The following is an 18,915-nucleotide window of genomic DNA, read 5'->3' as shown; positions in this document are numbered from 1 at the left end:
TATGATTAGGATATCAAGGAAGAATATCCACTATATGGTACTTGTAAACCATTTGACACATTCCTCGTCAAGGTGCGAGACCAAAATTATGCAGCATTCAAATAAACTTTTTCTGTGGCGAGCTAAGCTCACTGCCTCTGAAAAGCAGTTTACTTAAGAATAATCAAAAGAAGTTCTCAATGCCCAATTTGGGGCCCAATCTTTTGGCACAGTGGCTTTGAACTGCTACTGGGGCAGTTAGGAACTATGACAGAAACAAGAGGCTGTGTTGTCTTCTGGTTGTTCCAATAGATTGAAGTTTCAAAACTAAAAGGCACCTAACGCAGCTTGTTAAATAAAGAAGAAACGATAGCATGCACTTTTCTTAGTTTTGTTAGGGAAACTCTCAATCAGTAGAATTCCTATGTATAAACATATTTCCCATTTCTACTTTAATCTGGCTTAGTTTAAAATACATGCAACCTGCTAGGGTAATAATAGTATATCTGATTAGATGTGGACCATATATGAGCCACCTGAAAAGAATAAATCAAAGGTGGCAAGACGTGGTTAAAAGTAGTGCAGTATGTGTGAATCATGTGGTCTGAGAGTGCAACAGCAGACATTACTACCAAGGGACAGGAATTTACTCCAGGATAAAATTGACAGATACTTAGGAGAAAAGTGAATGGAACAAAACTGCGCACATTGAGTGATCCAGAAATAACATAACTAAAGATGGCATATGTGGTTTTATTGCATTGATTACAAAATAAAGTTAAGCAAAACTGACAGTACTGAGACACTAATGGTTCCTTGATGCTAGGATGTTTGAATGGATGCATGCATTAATTTCGCTACACTTTTCTGCTTGCTTCAGGTAAGTTGACCCACAACTGTTGTAACTTGCCCTGGATGTTAGTTCTGGGATAGAGTTACCATCGGAACTGATCCCTTACAGGTTGTAGTGGAGACAGAGATACTTTTAGCTAAGGGAGCAACTCAACATTATACAAACTGTTCATAAACACATGTGCTGTCAGTGGAAGAGTATTAACATCAGGACACAGCGTGTCTGGTGTATAATGTGCCGTTGAATGTTTCCTGACTCACTAACAAAGATACGTAGTCATATATGATGGCTCTCCATGTCATGGCAGTATGGGTAAAAACACTGAGTATCTATAAAACTTTTGCCACTAGTGTCTCATCCCTCAGTACCACGATAATAATAGGTAATTGTCATCCAAGATGGTGCAGAACTGAGATTCATCACAGAAAATATTTGACACCACGCAGTAGTAGTCTGTCAGTCCCAGGTATGCCACCACTCCAACAGTCTGTGTTTTGGTGTTATTGGCAGTCTACTTGTAAGATGGGGATTCAATAAGACAGCTTCTGATAGTCATCAGCTAATGGTCCAAAAAAACACTGGGTGTTGAGGCCATTAACTATGTCCAGATGTCAAGGGATTACTGAGCTCTTCTTGTCAACCAGAACAGATAGGTTATGACGCAAATGAGTTAATTCCTGTGAGTATCCTGAATCGATCAGTTGGCCACATGCAGATACAACACTGTCCCCTCAGACTGTCAGGTGCTGAGAGCTTTGACCCAGACGTGTACAAAGCGCTCATGGTCATCCTACACAAAGCTAACTAAAATTTGCAAAAAATGCGAGCCCATTACGTGTTCAATCAGCCCCATCAACAAAACATCAGCAGTTCTAGCACTCACAGGTCGCCGCCACTCACTCATTAACGAACCCCCTAATGAAATATATGTACGTGTACAAATTTATTTCTACATCAAACCATTGGTTCCAGCTGCTTAACGTGTCTTTGCCGGTCATTGTATGGAACAAAGACAGGCTGTAGTAAACAATGAAATAATATCTAGGGTTTCCCTGGATAAGATGTAAATGTAATTGAAAGAAAAAAATCTTAGTACCCACGATAGAGACAAACATAGCAACTGGGCGTAACTTGCCCACGATAGAGGCAAACATAGCAACTGGGCGTAACTTGAGCCATGAGTGTGAGAAGTCAAGAAGCTGATCTGTCATGACCTCAGCAGCATGTCTGTGAATTTGTTTGATGATCTCGTGCCTAACTGACACAGATTCCAAACGCTGAAGCAGTACTGTAGACTGAGTTGTAGTAGTGTCTTGAATGCAATTTTCGTTACAGATGCACAGCTCATTTTCATAACCCATCTGATGAATCTAGATCCTTAGTTCTCCTTCCCTAGTGTTGAAATGATGAGAGGGCTCCAAAAGTTTAATCTAACACCTGGGTAGTGTCAGGTTCTTCCTCTTTGTGACAGCTATCTGATATACATGATATAAATCTACGTGATTACTCAGCAATTCACAGTTAAGTGCCTCGCCTTCACAATTAAGTGCCTCGTAGGCGATTCATCGAATCACCTTTGAGCTATTTCTCTACCATTTCCACTCTCGAATAGCAAGCGGGAAAAACGAACACTTAAATCTTTCTGTGCGAGTTTCGATTTGTCTTATTTTACTACGATGATCATTTCTCCCTATGTGGGTGGGCACCAACAAAATATTTTCACACTGAGGAGAAAGTTGGTGATTAAAATTTCATGAGAAGGTCTTGCCACCGCGAAATACGCGTTTGTTTTAATGGCTACCACACCAATTCATATATCTGTGACAATCTCTCCCCTGTTTCGCGATGATATAAAACGAGCTACCCTTCTTTGAACGTTTTTGATATCCTCCGTCAATCCCATCTGATGCGTAGCGTTGCTGCCACTGGATTACGAGGTCCCGGTTTAGTTTCCCGACCAGTTTGGAGATTTTCCCTGCCCGGGCACTGAGTGTTTGTGTTGTCCTCATCATTTCTTCATCATTATCATCATTCGTGACAATGGCAGATGACCGCGCAGTTCAGCGCCCAACAAAACAAAACAAAACATCATCATCTTCATAATCATCATCTCTTATGCGGATCCCACACTGCACAGCAATACTCCAGAAGAGGGCAAGCAGACAAGTGTCAATTATTACAAACTGTGACCTGACAGGAAATCACGAACGCAGTCACACAACAGAGATGATACTCCACGGGCACGCAATTTAATTAGAAGTGACTTGTGAGGATCGGTGCCAGAAGCCTTCAGGAAATTTAAAAATACGCTATCAGTTTTACTTCGTGAGAATAAAGAGCTAATTCTGTTTCCCATGGAAGATAGTGTCTGCATGCGTGGTGGTTATTGATCAATAAATCGTTTACTTCGAAGTGATGCATAATGTTCGAACACAATCGTCTTGTCACCGCTACACTTTATGTATAGTCAGAATCTCTTTGGAAATTCTTCCGTACTTCGAGATAGTTTCGTTATGGAAACTATTAAAAGCATCTCGCATTGAAATTCGCCCTAAATTTCGAGCTTTTGTAATACTTCGCTAATCTTGGGAATATTGAGTCCTTTTAAATTTGGTATGCTTTTTTTATTACTACTGCAACCGTGTTCTGGCCTATTTTGCGTACCATGGGGGATCAGCATCATCTCTTATTAATTTATTAGGTATATATCATTCAATTGCCGTCGACATTATTTCTTCGAATTTAAACCACATCTGGTCTACACTTAGGTAGTCAGACTGGAAGTAGTGGAGACTGTCTCTTAGGAAGGTATCAAGCGAATTTTTATTTACATTTTTAAATAGATACATCTTGCTTTTATTTCTTATGGCTTTGGACTTTACAGTATTCAGTCTAGCTACAACAACCTTATGGTAACTAATCCCTGTATGTGTCATGATCCTCCTCGTTTGGTCAGGCGTATTTGTTGCTGAGACGTCAAGAATGTTTTCGCAGCCATTTGCAATTCGAATGGGCTGCTGAACTAGTTGTTTAAAATAATTTGCTGTGAACGCATTCAGTACGATTTCGAACGACATTTTGTACGTACCAACGACTTTAAACACGTATTTTCGCCAGCCTGTCATGGGCAGATAGAAATCGTCAGCAAAAATTATTGAATTTGTCGGGTACCTGTTTGAAAGGAAACTCAACTTTCCTGCGAACTGTTCACTGACTGTATTATCTGAGTCGGGGGATCGGTACAAGGAACCAATTATTAATATATTACGGCTGTCAAGTATAACCTCCACCCATACTAACTCACAGGAACTATCTACTTCAGTTTCAGTACTGGTACCGGGTAAACTACTTCTGGCTACAATAAACACTCGACCACTAACTGCCTTAGTCCATCCTTTCTGAACATGTTTAGGTCCTTTGTAAACATTTCGGCTGAGCTTATTGGCCAGCTTTCTTTACCTATAACGATCTGAGATTCAGCGCTTTCCTAGCGCTTGGAGTTTTGGTTCTTTCCCAGCGCAGTTACGCAGTTTACAACTACAATACTGATTGCTACCCTGTCTACATTTTTCCTCTGTTCGTCCTGCATCCTTTGAAACTGAAGTCCTTTTTGCACGTTTCCGAGACCATCTAACGAAAAAAGCCGCCCAGTCCCCTCCACACAGCCTCGGCCGGTCTACCCTTACAGCATTTATTGCATTTATCCTCTTTTTTAAGAACTGCCACTCATTACACGAATGGAAATTTTGTCCAAGTGGTTATTCATTGTCTTAGGTTCGTCGAACGATGATATTTTCCTCTTCGACGACAGCAACATTAGCGAATAATCCGATAGCACTGTTAATTTTTTATAACTTGTTTGTGTATTTTAAGAACAAGAGTGGTTCTGTCACGCTTCTATGGGGGGAGGGTTATGACGACACCGTATAACACTTTTGTTTCTACTTAAAATGCGCATTTCGGTGAGACCTATAACGTAACTGAGTGTACACTACTGGCCATTTAAATTGCTACACCACGAAGATAACGTGCTGCAGACGCGAAATTTAACCGACAGCTAGAAGATGCTATGATATGCAAATGATTAGCTTTTCAGAGCATTCACACAAGGTTGGCGCCGGTGGCGACACCTACAACGTGCTGACATGGGGAAAGTTTCCAACCGATTTCTCATACACAAACAGCAGTTGACCGGCGTTGCCTGGTGAAACGTTGTGATGCCTCGTGTAAGGAGGAGAAATGCGTACCATCACGCTTCAGACATTATAAATGAGTCGTTATCATCAGGTTGCTTTCCTAATTATCTAAAAGCACGCAAAAATTCTTCCCATACACAAAAAAGGTGATACAGAAAATATAGAGAATTACAGACCAGTTTCATTGTTGTCTTCTTTTTCAAAAATAATGGAAACTATTATGAAAAACAGACTTATGGACTACTTAAATAAATACCAACTCCTACGCAAAGAACAGTTTGGTTTCAGGACTGGAAAGAGAACAGAAGCAGCTATAGAAAAATTTACAAGAGTAGTTCTAGAAGCCCTAGATAAAGGAGAAGTAACAGGCGTTTTCCTAGATCTCAGCAAAGTATTTGATACAGTTGACTGTGAAATACTTCTAGGTAAACTTGAAGCACTAGGAATCATGGGGTTGTAAATAAATGGTTTAGATCTTACCTTGCAGACAGAGTGCAGAGGGTGGAGATTTCAAGTAGCTCAAATTATTTAGTGAAACATCTTTCAGATGAGGAATATTTGAACATTGGAGTACCTCAAGGGAGTGTGTTAGGCCCAATACTATTAGTTATTAACGACTTCCCACAGTGGGTAACGCAAGGAGAAACAGTGTTGTTTGCTGATGACAGAAATATAATAATTACAGACAGGACACCAGAAATTTTAAATGTAAAAGCTGAAAAGGCACTTATGGAAGTTCACAACTGGTCAAATAACAACAAAGTAACCCTTAATGTGAAGAAGATTAATAACATAAACTTCTATATAAAGAAAAAACCGAATATGACAAAACTTGAAGTTCAAAATGAAACTGTAGAGCTTGTAGCCAGCACAAAATTTTTGAGTATGTATGTTGATCAACAATTAAAATGGGATGAACATATTAGGATGCTTGGGAAAAAAATTAGCACAGTGTGCTATGCCTTACGAATATTAGTCACTGTGTGCATGCCAGAGAATGACATACTTTGCACACATACATTCTATAAGAAGTTGCGGCGTAATATTCTGGGTGCAAATGCCCAAAATGTGAAATATGTGTTCAGATTGCAAAAACGAGCTATCAGAATAATGAGCAAGAGTCACAAAAGAGCACACTGCAGTGAGCTATTTAAAAAGTGGGGTATTCTGACAATCCCAAGTGAATATATCTTGCAAACTACAGTTTTTATTCACAAAAATATTGAGCAATACTTAGCAAACAGCTGCATACATGATCACCAAACCAGAAACAGTAATTGCTTGTACCTAGACAGAATGAATAAAACTAAAACCCTAATCACCATGTTTTACCAAGGTGCCAAGATATACAATAAATTACCAAAAGAAATCAAAAGCATAAAGGAACTCTGTAAATTTAAAGCATTCCTTAAAGAATATTTATTAAAAAATAGTTTGTACTCATTAGAGAATTCATGCATCAAAAAATTGGCATAAATAAATAATCAGGGTAAAAAATTATAAAGTGGATGTACTAGATTGTAATTTACCCATACAAGTATTAGAGGAGTCTTGTGATATATTTCTTTTGATTGAAGGAGGTTCTTCTGCATTATGTAATTCAATGATAAATTGTGTGTGTAATATATATATATATATATATATATATATATATATATATATATATATATAATGAATTTATTATATATAGCTTGTATTCATTACCTTATATGACAAAATAATGTACACCTGTGTGTATAATGACGACATCCACACAAAGAAATTTGTTTACGGATGAATAAATAAATAAATAAAAATATAGGTCGGATTGTAGTCTATCGCGATTGCGGTTTATCGTATCGCGACATTGCTCCTCGCGTTGGTCGAGATCCAATGACTGTTAGCAGAATATGGAATCGGTGGGTTCAGGAGGGTAATATGGAACGCCGTTCTGGATCCCAACGGCCTCGTATTAGTAGCAGTCGAGATGACACGCATCTTATCCGCAAGGCGGTAACGGATCGTGCAGCCACTTCTCGATCCCTGAGTCAACAGATGGGGACGTTTGCAAGACAAAAACCATCTGCACGAACAGTACGACGACGTTTGGAGCAGCATGGAGTATCACCTCGGAAACCGTGGCTGCGGTTACCCTTGACGCTGCATCACAGACAGGAGCGCCTGCGATGGTGTACTCAACTACGAACCTGGGTGCACGAATGGCAAAACGTCATTTTTTCGGATGAATCCAGGTTCTGTTTACAGCATCATGATGGCCGCATCCGTGTTTGGTGACATCGCGATGAACGCACATTGGAAGCGTGTATTCGTCATCGCCGTACCGGCGTATCACCCGGCATGATGGCATGGGGTGCCATTGGTTACCGTCTCGGTCACCTCTTGTTCGCATTGACGGCACTTTGAATAGTGAACGTTACTTTTCAGATGTGTTACGATCCGTGGCTCTACCCTTCATTTGATCCCTGCGAAACCCTACATTTCAGCAGAACAATGCACGATCGCATGTTGCAGGTCCTGTACAGGCCTTTCTGGATACAGAAAATGTTCGACTGCTGAACTGGCCAGCACATTCTCCAGATCTCTCACCAATTGAAAACATCTGGTCAATGGTGGCCGAGCAACTGGCTCGTCACAATACGCCAGTCACTACTCTTGATAAACTGTGGCATCGTGTTGAAGCTGCTTGGACAGCTGTACCTGTACACGCCATCCAAGCTCTGTTTGACTCAATGCCCAGGCGTATCAAGGCCGTTATTACGGCCAGAGGTGGTTGCTCTGGGTACCGATTTCTCAGGATCTGTGCACCCAAATTGCGTGAAAATGTAATCATATGTCAGTTCTAGTATAATATATTTGTCCAATGAATACCCATTTATCATCTGCATTTCTTCTTGGTGTAGCAATTTTAATGGCCAGTAGTGTATTATTCAAACGTTCCTCGAACTAGTCGCGTATGTTTAAAGATACGACTTATGACCGAATCTTGGCTGATAGTCGACGATTGTGTACAGTGTTGTAGACATTTTGGAAATCTAGGTAAGTCAGATCTATCTGTTCTCTTGTATGAACTGTTTGTAGGATGTCATGTGTGAATAAAGCACATTGCTGATTTGCAATTTTAGGAATCCTTTCGTTTTGGAAATTAGAGTGAACTACACTCTTCTCCATTCATGTGGAAAGATGTATGAACTGAGGAAGAGGTTAATTCAGTAACGGATATCCCATTGAAGTTTTGTGAGTTCTTTACTTGTTTTTCAGTACATCGGGTGCTTATTTCAGTACGTGCCATTTGTGAATGTAAGCGTTGATCAAACATTGATATGACAGTGGCCTTGTGGATACGTTTTAAAATGAAATTTAATATTTCTGCCTGCGATCTGCTGTCTTTAGATTCAGCATTAGACTGATCCACGAGAGTGTGGATGAAAGTTTTCGATAGGTTCATTTGACTATGAATAGAACTTTCTAGAAGTGACTGATGAAACGTCACCAGGATTGGCATGGTAAGTTACAAATTTCAAGAATACTAGTAGCTCTTCTTAGGATGCATGAGTTGCCATTATCTCTATCATTTTTCTCTCATTTTCCTTTGTGGCGAAAGCATACCAGTCTCCGTTTCATAACATTTGCCAAATAGTGCTGTCAATCCAACATGGATTTTTTACTTCAATTTTTAAAGGATGCAGCTTATGACATTTTTGACCTCTAAGAATCACTGTTCTGTGTTTGCCAGATTTCAACTGAATGTTTTGATTTCGTCTTTTAAGTAGGTTGTTGGCATCTTCCTGTCTCTTTGATCACATTCCTAGTTTTATTAATAGCATTTTTGCCTTTGATCACTATCATCTCTGTGGAAGTTTGCTACACAGCCAAGACCTTAAGATGAAATGACGTAGAATATTTAAGGTCCTCATAACTCATTCCTGAAGCACAAATCAGAGAAGACTACTTTTTTCCGGGAATTATATCCATAGGTACATAGTGTTGGGGGCTGTCTTTATTGTTTAAACACTCCTCATTCAATAGATTTAACTGGCAGTAAAACCTCTGTTGTAAATACCACCATTATATATATATATATATATATCGCTTGCGCTTTTGTCCCGCATTGTGCGGGGGGGGGGGGGGTTGGCATGTTAATTTGAAGGGGTGGCCGGATGCCCTTCCTGCCGCCACCCCTTACCCCCCGGGACGGAATCAGAGTACCCCATCTGTTGGCGTCTAGTATAAATCATGGAGATATGTGGATGTGTTTCAAATGTCTGTGAGTCGTGTAACTGAGGCGGGACGTGGGGACCAGCCCAGTATTCACCTAGAGGGATGTGGAAAACCGCCTAAAAACCACCACTCGTTGTTAATCCGGCGGGTGGATTCGATCTGGGGCCGGCGCGCCTACCCGAGTCCAGGAAGCAGCGCATTAGCGCTCTCGGCTAATCTTGCGGGTGTATATGTATATATGTTCAAAAAAAAAATTACAAACTTTATGAACAGATCCCTTATGGAGAAGCATGTAAAAGCTGTCTAGTAAACATGGGCTTTAAAATGCATACCTCAGAAGTATGGACAATTGTTCTACTACACTAGTGTGAAACACGTCTCTTCAACGAAACAAGTGTTCATATCTCTTAAGGTATGCGCGTTTAGAGCCGTTGTTTATTAGAAATTTGTTCTTGTTTTGCTGTAAGGAAACTGTCCCTAAAGTTTGGAGGGACGGATTCCTTACTGGAAATGGAGGAGAAAGGATCCTATGAACATGTATCCAGAAATGCATCGTTGCCGCGATAGATGGCGCTGACGAATGACAGTTCCTTTGATCACTTGCTGTGTGTTCCTTGTCCGCTGGAGAGGACGCTCCCAAACACGCCGATCAAGATCTCCATCGCCGTTTAGAAGCTTCAGCCGATTAACTACCCGCCGCAACCTGGAAAGCTAAAGGGTGCGACCTACCTTGTAGGTGAGGCCGCCGAAGAGAATAATCCTCCGCCGTCGATCACTAAAAAAATGATGGGAAACTGCGACGATATCCTCATGGATGGCCGACCAGCCCAAGCTCTTGTGGACTCTGGAGCATCATATTCAGTCATTTCGGAGAAGTGCCGCCGCCAGTTGCAGAAAATCGTATTCGTCGACAATAAAACATCTCTGCTGAAGGTGACTAATGGGAAATATACAAAACCTACAGGAACGTGTCATTCGTGTGGGTATAAGTAGCCCTTAGAATTCATCGTCTTACAAGAGTGTAGTCACGACGTCATTCTCGGATGGGACTTTTTGAAAGCTTCTCAGGCAAATATAGATTGTGGTCGCTCGAAGATTATGCTAGACGAGATGAGATACTGTGGACAGGAAGATGCGCACCGAGTGTGTGGAGACTATGTGTGCTGGATGAAGTGATCATTCCTCCAGTCAGCGCTAGAAAGGTAACTGTCACGTGTCATGCCATGCATAAACCCCTGGAGCTTGTAGTGGAATGTAGGAGAAGCGTACCACTGAAGAGTAACTTGATCATCCCAGCCTCTGTCGTCTCGTTTAAGAACGGATTCGGTGAATTGTGGATAGTTAACTGTCGCTGAGAACCGCAGATCCTTCCATGACACACGTGCATAGCAAACGCTTAGCTGTTAGTTGAAGAACTGCTGAGCATCTTAGAAACCTCCCATGCCGAGTCTGAGGGCAAAATTAGCACTACCACTATGAGACAAGATCTTCTAGCTCGACTATCACCAGATCTCACTAAGGAATAACAGAAGAAGCTACTTGCCATTCTTTAAGAGTTCTCTGAATGTTTCAATCCACAGGTGAAGAGCAAATTAGACAAATCGACGGTGAAGCACCGGATTAGCACTGGAGACCATCAACCAATAAGCCAGAGAGCATACCGTGTGTCAGCAACGGAACGTCGAATAATTCGCGGCGAGGTAGGGAAAATATGATGAAGAATGACATCATTCAGCCTTCGCAGAGCCCATGGTCGTCACCAGTGGTCCTCTTTAAGAAGAAGGATGGCAGTTGGCGCTTTTGTGATGATTACAGGAACCTTAATAAGACAACTAAAAAGGACGTTTACCCTCTTCCACCAATTGACGATACAATTGATTGTCTGAAGGGGGCTAAGTTTTTCTCAGCCATGGACATGTACTCGGGATACTGGAAAATCGAAGTAGATGAGGTTAATCGTGAGAAAACTGCATTCATCACCACTGAGGGCATGATGAGTTTAAGGTAATGCCGTTTGGTTTGTGTAATGCAGCAGCAACTTTTGAACGGATGTTGGATAATCTTCTAAGGCACTCTGAAGTGGACGATGTGTCTTTGTTATTTAGATGACGTTATAGTGTTCTCAGAGACATTTGATGAACATATAACACGACTGAGGGTCGTTTTTAAGTGTCACCAGCTAGGCGGACTGAAACTTAATCCAAGAAAGTGTCTCTTTGGAGCAAAATAATTCAAAATACTTGGACATCTTGTGTCAAACGAAGGTGTGCGGCCAGACCCAGGAAAGGTGAGATCTATAACGGAATTTCCTATTCCTCAAAGTATTAGAGATGTGAGGAGCTTCCTCGGGTTATCTTCTTATTGCCGCCGTTTTATCAAAGACTTTTGTATCGAAGCCAGGCCACTTGACGAGTTGTTAAAAGCTGATGCTAAATTTATCTGGGGTGGTGCTCAACAAGATTGTTTCGATGTGCTGCGAAAAGCTCTGACGACTGACCCTATACTTGGTCCGTATAATGAGAGAGCACCTACAGAACTTCACACAGATGCCAGCAGGTATGGGGTCAGTGCTGTTCTGGTGCAAATGTCAGAGGGAAAAGAGAAGTTATAGCCTATGCTTCTAGGACACTTACAAAAGCCGAGAGAAACTACTCAACTATAGAAAGAGAATGTCTTGCCGTGATCTGGGCCCTGTGCAAATTTCGACAGTATCTCTATGGAAGGCCATTCACAGTTGTTACAGACCATCACTCACTTTGTTGGTTGACAGGTCTTAAGGATCCAACAGGACGACTCACCAGGTGGGCACCACGTCTTCAAAGGTATGACATTACCACAGTGTACAAAAGTGGAATAAAACACCAAGATGTCGACTGTCTCTCAAGAAACCAAAGAACATCAAGACTTTGATGAAGATAGTGACTGTCCCGTTGCGCTCCAAGATCTCTCTGCTGAGCAGAAGAAGGACACCAAGATATCTCAAATATACTTGCCTTAAATCGGTCAGAGGATGTGAAAGGACAATTGAAGGCAGTTAATGGATTACTTTGCAAAAAAAACTTTGATCTGTTTGGAAAGAGGTGGCTACCAGTGATTCCTAAACACATGCGCTTAGATGTTCTACAGAAATTCCATAACACTCCTGAGGCCGGACATTTAGGATTTATTAAGACATACGGTAGTATCCACAAGAGATTTTTCTGGCCAGCTTTATTTAGGAGTGTCTGTCACTATGTGTCGCACTGCCGAGTGCGTCAGAGGAGATAGGCAGTTCCTCAGAAACCGACTGGCCGACTCATACCAATTCCACCAGCCGAAACTCCCTTGCGGCGTGTTGGGATTGACCTCCTCGGACGATTTCCAACGTCTGCTAGTGGCAATAGATGGCTTATTGTTTTCACTAATTATCTGACACGCTATGCCATTACAAAAGCCGCGAAAACAGCCGAAGCATTCGAGGCAGCCAAATTCATTGTAGAAGACATTGTATTAAAACACGGTGCCCCGAAGTCGTTAATAACAGATCGAGGGAAAGATTTTCAATCGAATCTTGTGATAGAGATGCAACTTTACTCATCATATGACGACTGCCTACCATCTGCAAACTAATGGGCTTACTGAACGCCTTAATAAGATCTTGGCCAACATACTATCAATGTTCGTCAATGTTGAATAGAGGAACTGGGATGAGGTGCTACCTTTCGTGCGGTTTGCCTACAACACCGTCAAATAAGACACCACAGGATTTACGCCATTTTTGCTGGTCTATGGGCGTGAGGCGACTACGATGATGGACACTGTATTTCCGTTACATCCTGCTGACATGGACGACGACTATATCGGCCAGGTGTTAACCAGAGCTGAGGAAACTCTGCAGTTAGCTCGACTTCGCACGCTGTAGGCTCAAGAAAATGATCGCTGAAAGTATGACGCGAGCCATCGCCCTGTTGTCTACCAGCCCGGTGACCTCGTCTGGATCGTCACTCCTGTTTGGAAGGTTGGTCTCTCTGAGAAGATCCTCAGGCGCTACTTTGGACCTCATAAGGTTTTAAGACAGTTGTTTGATGTTACATATGAAGTTGAAGATATTTCGACCCCGACACAAGACGACGAAAGATCAGAGATGCGGTCCACGTCCTTTGAATGAAGCCCTTTAAGGATCGAGCAACCCAGGGTAAATTCGAAGCTCCAGTGACAGGCAACAAACGGAAAGGTGACGAAGAGCCAAGACTCCTGCCAATGTCAGCCCGATTATTTAAAGATGCATCAGTTGTAGCTGATTTCACAAATGTACTCAAAATTGTCTGGCTTTTAGATGGCACCACCTTCACTTTTTTCGACACGATTTTCACTTTTAGAATGGTTTTTAACACATCTCAATTCAGACACAAAAGTTACGTCACAGATTCTACAACTAGCCCCTTCAGATTTTGATTCATCAGCGCACAACCAACCTTTAAATTCAAAACTAGTTTCCCAGACTTTTCTATATTTTTGTTTTCCCCCCTTACATTTAAACACGCCTGCTATAGATTCCTTGAGAGTAAAAGGATCGTTATCACTGTCTTCTGTTTTCATTGACACAACTGTGCACTACTTAACACCTTATAAATCGCGCACTGTCCTCACCTGAGCCAGTAAGGTAACTATAGTCGTGTACACTTATGTATTAGCACCGCGCAGTACGCAAAACAGTCAATACGGTGAATTTGAAACGTCCCCATTGAAAAATTATACATGACTGTCCTTAAACTGATACACAATATTTTGTTAGCGCAACGCAATCTGACTTTCAATAATGCCTACAAAAGAATGGGCCCTGACTAACATTAAACTATACCTTTCACAAATCACTTACCTCACAAAAATCTTCGCTACTCAAGCTACTGCAATACAGAGAGCGCCACTACTGCCAGCTAAATAAAAGATTCAAACTATGGAAGGCACTAACTACTGATAGGGATAGTTAGCAAATGAAAGATATTAGTAGAGAACAAACAATGTATTTACCTTGATATCATCATATATAAATATAGCAGTTCATGACAAATTACAAATCTCCGCCATCTCTCTCCCCACATCCACCACTGCTGGCGGCTCACCTCCAACTGCGCAACGCTACGCGCTGTTCACATCCAGCTGCCGCTGCCCAACACTACAATGGCAGACAACAATGCAAACTAGCCACAGACTGCACACAGCACAGCCAGTGATTTTCATACAGAGAGCGCTACGTGGCGGCGGCGTTACCAATATAAGAACCTAAACAGCCTACTTACATAAAGAAAACATAAACAGCCTACTTACATAGCCCCCATGCTCCCCACAAAAAATTTTACAAATTTTTTTTGGGCAGTGGCCAATAATGATTTGATAAAATTTTTCATAATTACAATAACAAAGAAATCAAATGCGCACACTTATTAATATTATGTTGGTCAAAAGCTCAAATTTCCTCGCAGTCTATAAAGACAGTCCTGATCATTCATCACAGTGAAACTGCCGTTTCTTATCTCAAAGTCTGAGGAGTAAAAGAAAATGCACACAGAAGTAGTGGATTTCCATGCTGTCTTGAAGAAGTAGTGTTGTCCTTCCAATGGAAAGACGGTGCTGACTCTTGACATGCTGACAGGTAATGGGCCACAACAGAGCAAACCCACAGCAGAGTCAATCGAAGTTTTGAAGAGTATCGGTAGGTCATCACAGAGCAGACCCACTGTAAGTTCTGGTAGAGATTACGGTATTGGTGGGCCACCAGAGGCGCAGACCCACTGCAGTCCTTGTAGAAATAATGGCATGGTGGGTCATCAAAGATGCAGACCCACTGTAGTCCTTGTAGAAATAATGGCATGGTGGGTCATCATAGATGCAGACCCACTGTAGTCCTTGTAGAGATGGCCAGCAGCCATCTGTTGCAAATGTGCAGGTGCACAATCACCATCGAAGAGTCTTGCGGACAATATAGCAAGTCCATAAACCACCACTTGTGCACTCACAAAGTTTCTGGAATTGTCCTTAGATCCAGCAATGCTGTTATCCAGTCCCTTGCTGAATCATTAACACACGTGCAAACACTATCAGTCCCTACTTCTCACATATTGTCCATGTACTATGACCAACAGAAACGTGTGCAGTGAAATGTAACTTACAAGTTAATAATAAGATGAACTGGTGTCAATTACAATTTTATAACATGAGAATACAATTACAAAGGTACAAAATACATCATTAAAAACATAACAGTATAGATAACATTTGTAGTAATAGGGGCTTTACAAAAGAATAGAAATAACATATACATCAGTGTTACAGGAATTATGACATGAGTACATACATAAAAGATCACAATAACTTTTGAAACATCAACTTCACACATGAGCATTAAACAGAACGGAATTAATAATGTCTAACATCTTTACAAAGTAAATAACATATTATTAATGCAAATTATATTTGAGGATAACAGTATTCCTCATCATAGTTCATGTAGCTGAGTATGAGAAAAATTCTACAACATAAGTCTGATGAGGTAAACATATAAAGACAGGAAGAACATATATACACAAGGGTACCCAAACACATAGTGGGATAACACAAAAGGAAAGGACAGGGTTTGTTTCATTGCAGTATTTTGCAAACAAAACTTTCTTTGCTTCTTGGAGATCTCCCTTCATTCATCATTATTCCCAAAAGTCCTATCTAAGCCTGCCTTCTGTATTTTGTTCACATCCTCTGTCAAAAATAGTTTTTCTCTCTGCTTTCTGTATTCTGTTCACATCCTCTGTCAATAATAGTTTTTCTCCACTGTACAGTATCCTTTTATTTTGCCAGACCATTTTCTGATAGCTTCTCAATGCATTTCTTATAAATTTATAATAGTTAGTTTCTTATATAGTCTCCTCTTAAGCTAACTTAAATCTACTGAGCTCAGATACTAAACTAAGGGACGAGGCAATGCAGCAGCACATAACAAATTAACACAAACAGCAATGCAAAAAAATGGAAAATTGCAAAGCAAGCTACAGTAAATATAAATTACCAAGCAATGCAACATTACAACTAATATGAGCCAATGTACAGTAACAAGAAAAATAAGTCAGTAGTAAAACTAGCTTAACAGAGTAACACAATTTAAAATTCAGTAGTACTATGCCTGGCAAACAGCAGCAGCAAATATAAAAAATATAAAAAATATAAAACTTATATCTATACATGACAAAGCTCAAGCAGAAAAGATATTACAGTAAAAACTACAATGCAGATAAGGGAAGTGTATATTCACATCTTAATGTCTATGTAAATTAAAGTGGTGCACCACAACAACTTATTATAAAAAAAATATTACCATGAACTTGAAAAGAAAATTATGTGTCCAGTTACTGTTACTAGTCCCTTCTTATTGTTCTTTCCTTTCCAAGTGCTTCTTTTTTTTTAAAGAATGTGGATTACAAAATTATCATTTAATAGATCTGTTGACAGAAAGTGTTCACATTAGCAAATGCATCTAAGTTTATTTTATAAAACTAATGCTGTAACACAGCTGGAAAACAGGTATCAAATGAAATAAGCAATTACGCAAACCAAAGCATAAAAATATAATTCAATAGTCATGTGACATTTCATAAGTCAGTAGCTCCCAACTCTCGTAGAAAGACACTTGTCATTATAATGGCCTCCCCTTTTTTTTTTTGTCTACCTGTGCCGCTGAAAGGCTAATGGCATTTTTTCGGGCGGCTGTCGCCCAGGTGGGTGCCCGCGACGCATTACGTGCAGGTGTTCACTTAACTTTATTACGGAAATATTTACGACAGCAGTTTCCTCTACAGTGACAGTCTCACATAAAAATATTTCACAGGTCAAGAATTTACGTTGCAAATGTGTAGAAACAAAATCCTATGAAAATAACAGTGTCCAAAAAAAATTTTCGCCGGCATTGTGATACATTCACGCATTTACACACATTTCATAACTCTTAAAGTACGATTCTTGGTTTCCAACATCCTGTTTCAGAAGTCAAGAGTCCCTAACTTCTATTCATTATTCATATACATATAAACACGTAATCACATTCCTCATATATGGTAGCATCATCTTATTGACATAAACATACCTCAACAGCATGATACACATCATCGTCGTAAAAATAACATCATAACACCTCAGTCAAATCTCAAAAAGGTCGTAGCTTTCTGCAATAATTTCAAACCATAAAAAATATTCTCTGCTCATTTCAATAGTGTCATCTGCCTCAAACGTACTTTAAAAATCATGATCTCATACCAAATACATCATTCAAAGCTCTCATAGTATCACAATGGTTCCAAAAAATGTGAGCATTTCTCAAAGTACAGACAAAATACAATTTCGTAAGTGTGAAGTTATCCAACTGTGTAATTACGTAAACATCTGTCACTGATGTAGTAAACACGTTTGTCTGTCTCAGTTAAATGATCAGATAGCTGTGTAATTATGTGTTGGAGAAATATGGTACCGATGTGTAAAGTTGTATAAGCAAATACCATATTAGCTAGGGTTCCTTGTGGTTGCCACACACATGGTACACAAAGTAAGCGTGTACCCCCCTGAGGATTATTGTAATTATACCCTCAGGTGTTACAGATTACAGCAATGGAATGAAATGTATCACGGAAAACTTTCTTTGTAATTCAAAAATCTTTAAAAATAAATGTTTTAAGTACAAAATTAATCACTCAAATACGTGTCCTGTAGCGCTAAATATGCGTCTTGCTGTAAGATAATCTCTGTGGAAGTGTCGTAGTTATCGTCCTCCGAAAGCTAAGTTCTGCAGAAGTCAATGTACTTACCTCATAATACACAAAAATGAAATGCTTTGCGTATAAATGTCTTAGTTATTACGCTTATTGCCGTGATGAGGAAAGTACTGTGCTGTAACGTATTGTTGTGCTACGGAAAAGGCAGTCTCATTGTAGCTATACGACAAAAGTTACTACTAAAACCTGTTTTACTTTCCAGAATAAAACAGAAAACTGTGCAGATATAAAACAGAAACACTGCAAAAGCAACATTGTAAATTGTCACTCATTAGTAGCGTCGTGATATAGTCGTGTAGCTGTCAAATAAACTAATCACTGTGCCATCTGGTATCTCACTGAAAGTACTTTAAATCCAGAATATATTTTCAAGTAAACCAAAATGTTGATTAAAATCTCATTAGCAGTACTGGTAAATGTTCTAAGTATGTAAGCCTTATAGTCGTTCCATAATCGTGCAACTAACAAGCAAGAATGTACACACACAATAACACTGTGACGTCTGTTCACTATAACAATGCATTCGTCATTTCTGTTTCAATAAGTTCTCTTGGTTCTTGACTGGATATTTAACTTCAAACATTGTTGCATGGTAACAGTCTCTAAGTCTGACAATGCATAATGGAAATGTGAAGTGAAAAGTTTTATGGCGAACATAAAGTTAAAAAGCAGAATATCTTTCAATAAACGGTTTTACATATGAAATGTGGTGTAAACTTTTACTCTTCCTAGTACTCAGAGTTTGAACTTGAATGCAATTGTCAGGCGGTATACGTCGGTGAAGAATACTGGAATTTTTCTCAAGGTTAGCGTCTATGTTATTTTTCTCTGAGCCACCTGGCGCACGCGGGTGCCTGCAGTGCGAGTCATTGTCTGT

This window comes from Schistocerca serialis, chromosome 6, assembly GCF_023864345.2.
Source record: "Schistocerca serialis cubense isolate TAMUIC-IGC-003099 chromosome 6, iqSchSeri2.2, whole genome shotgun sequence".
Lineage (NCBI taxonomy): Eukaryota > Metazoa > Arthropoda > Insecta > Orthoptera > Acrididae > Schistocerca > Schistocerca serialis.
Note: the sequence above shows the minus strand (reverse complement) of the source record.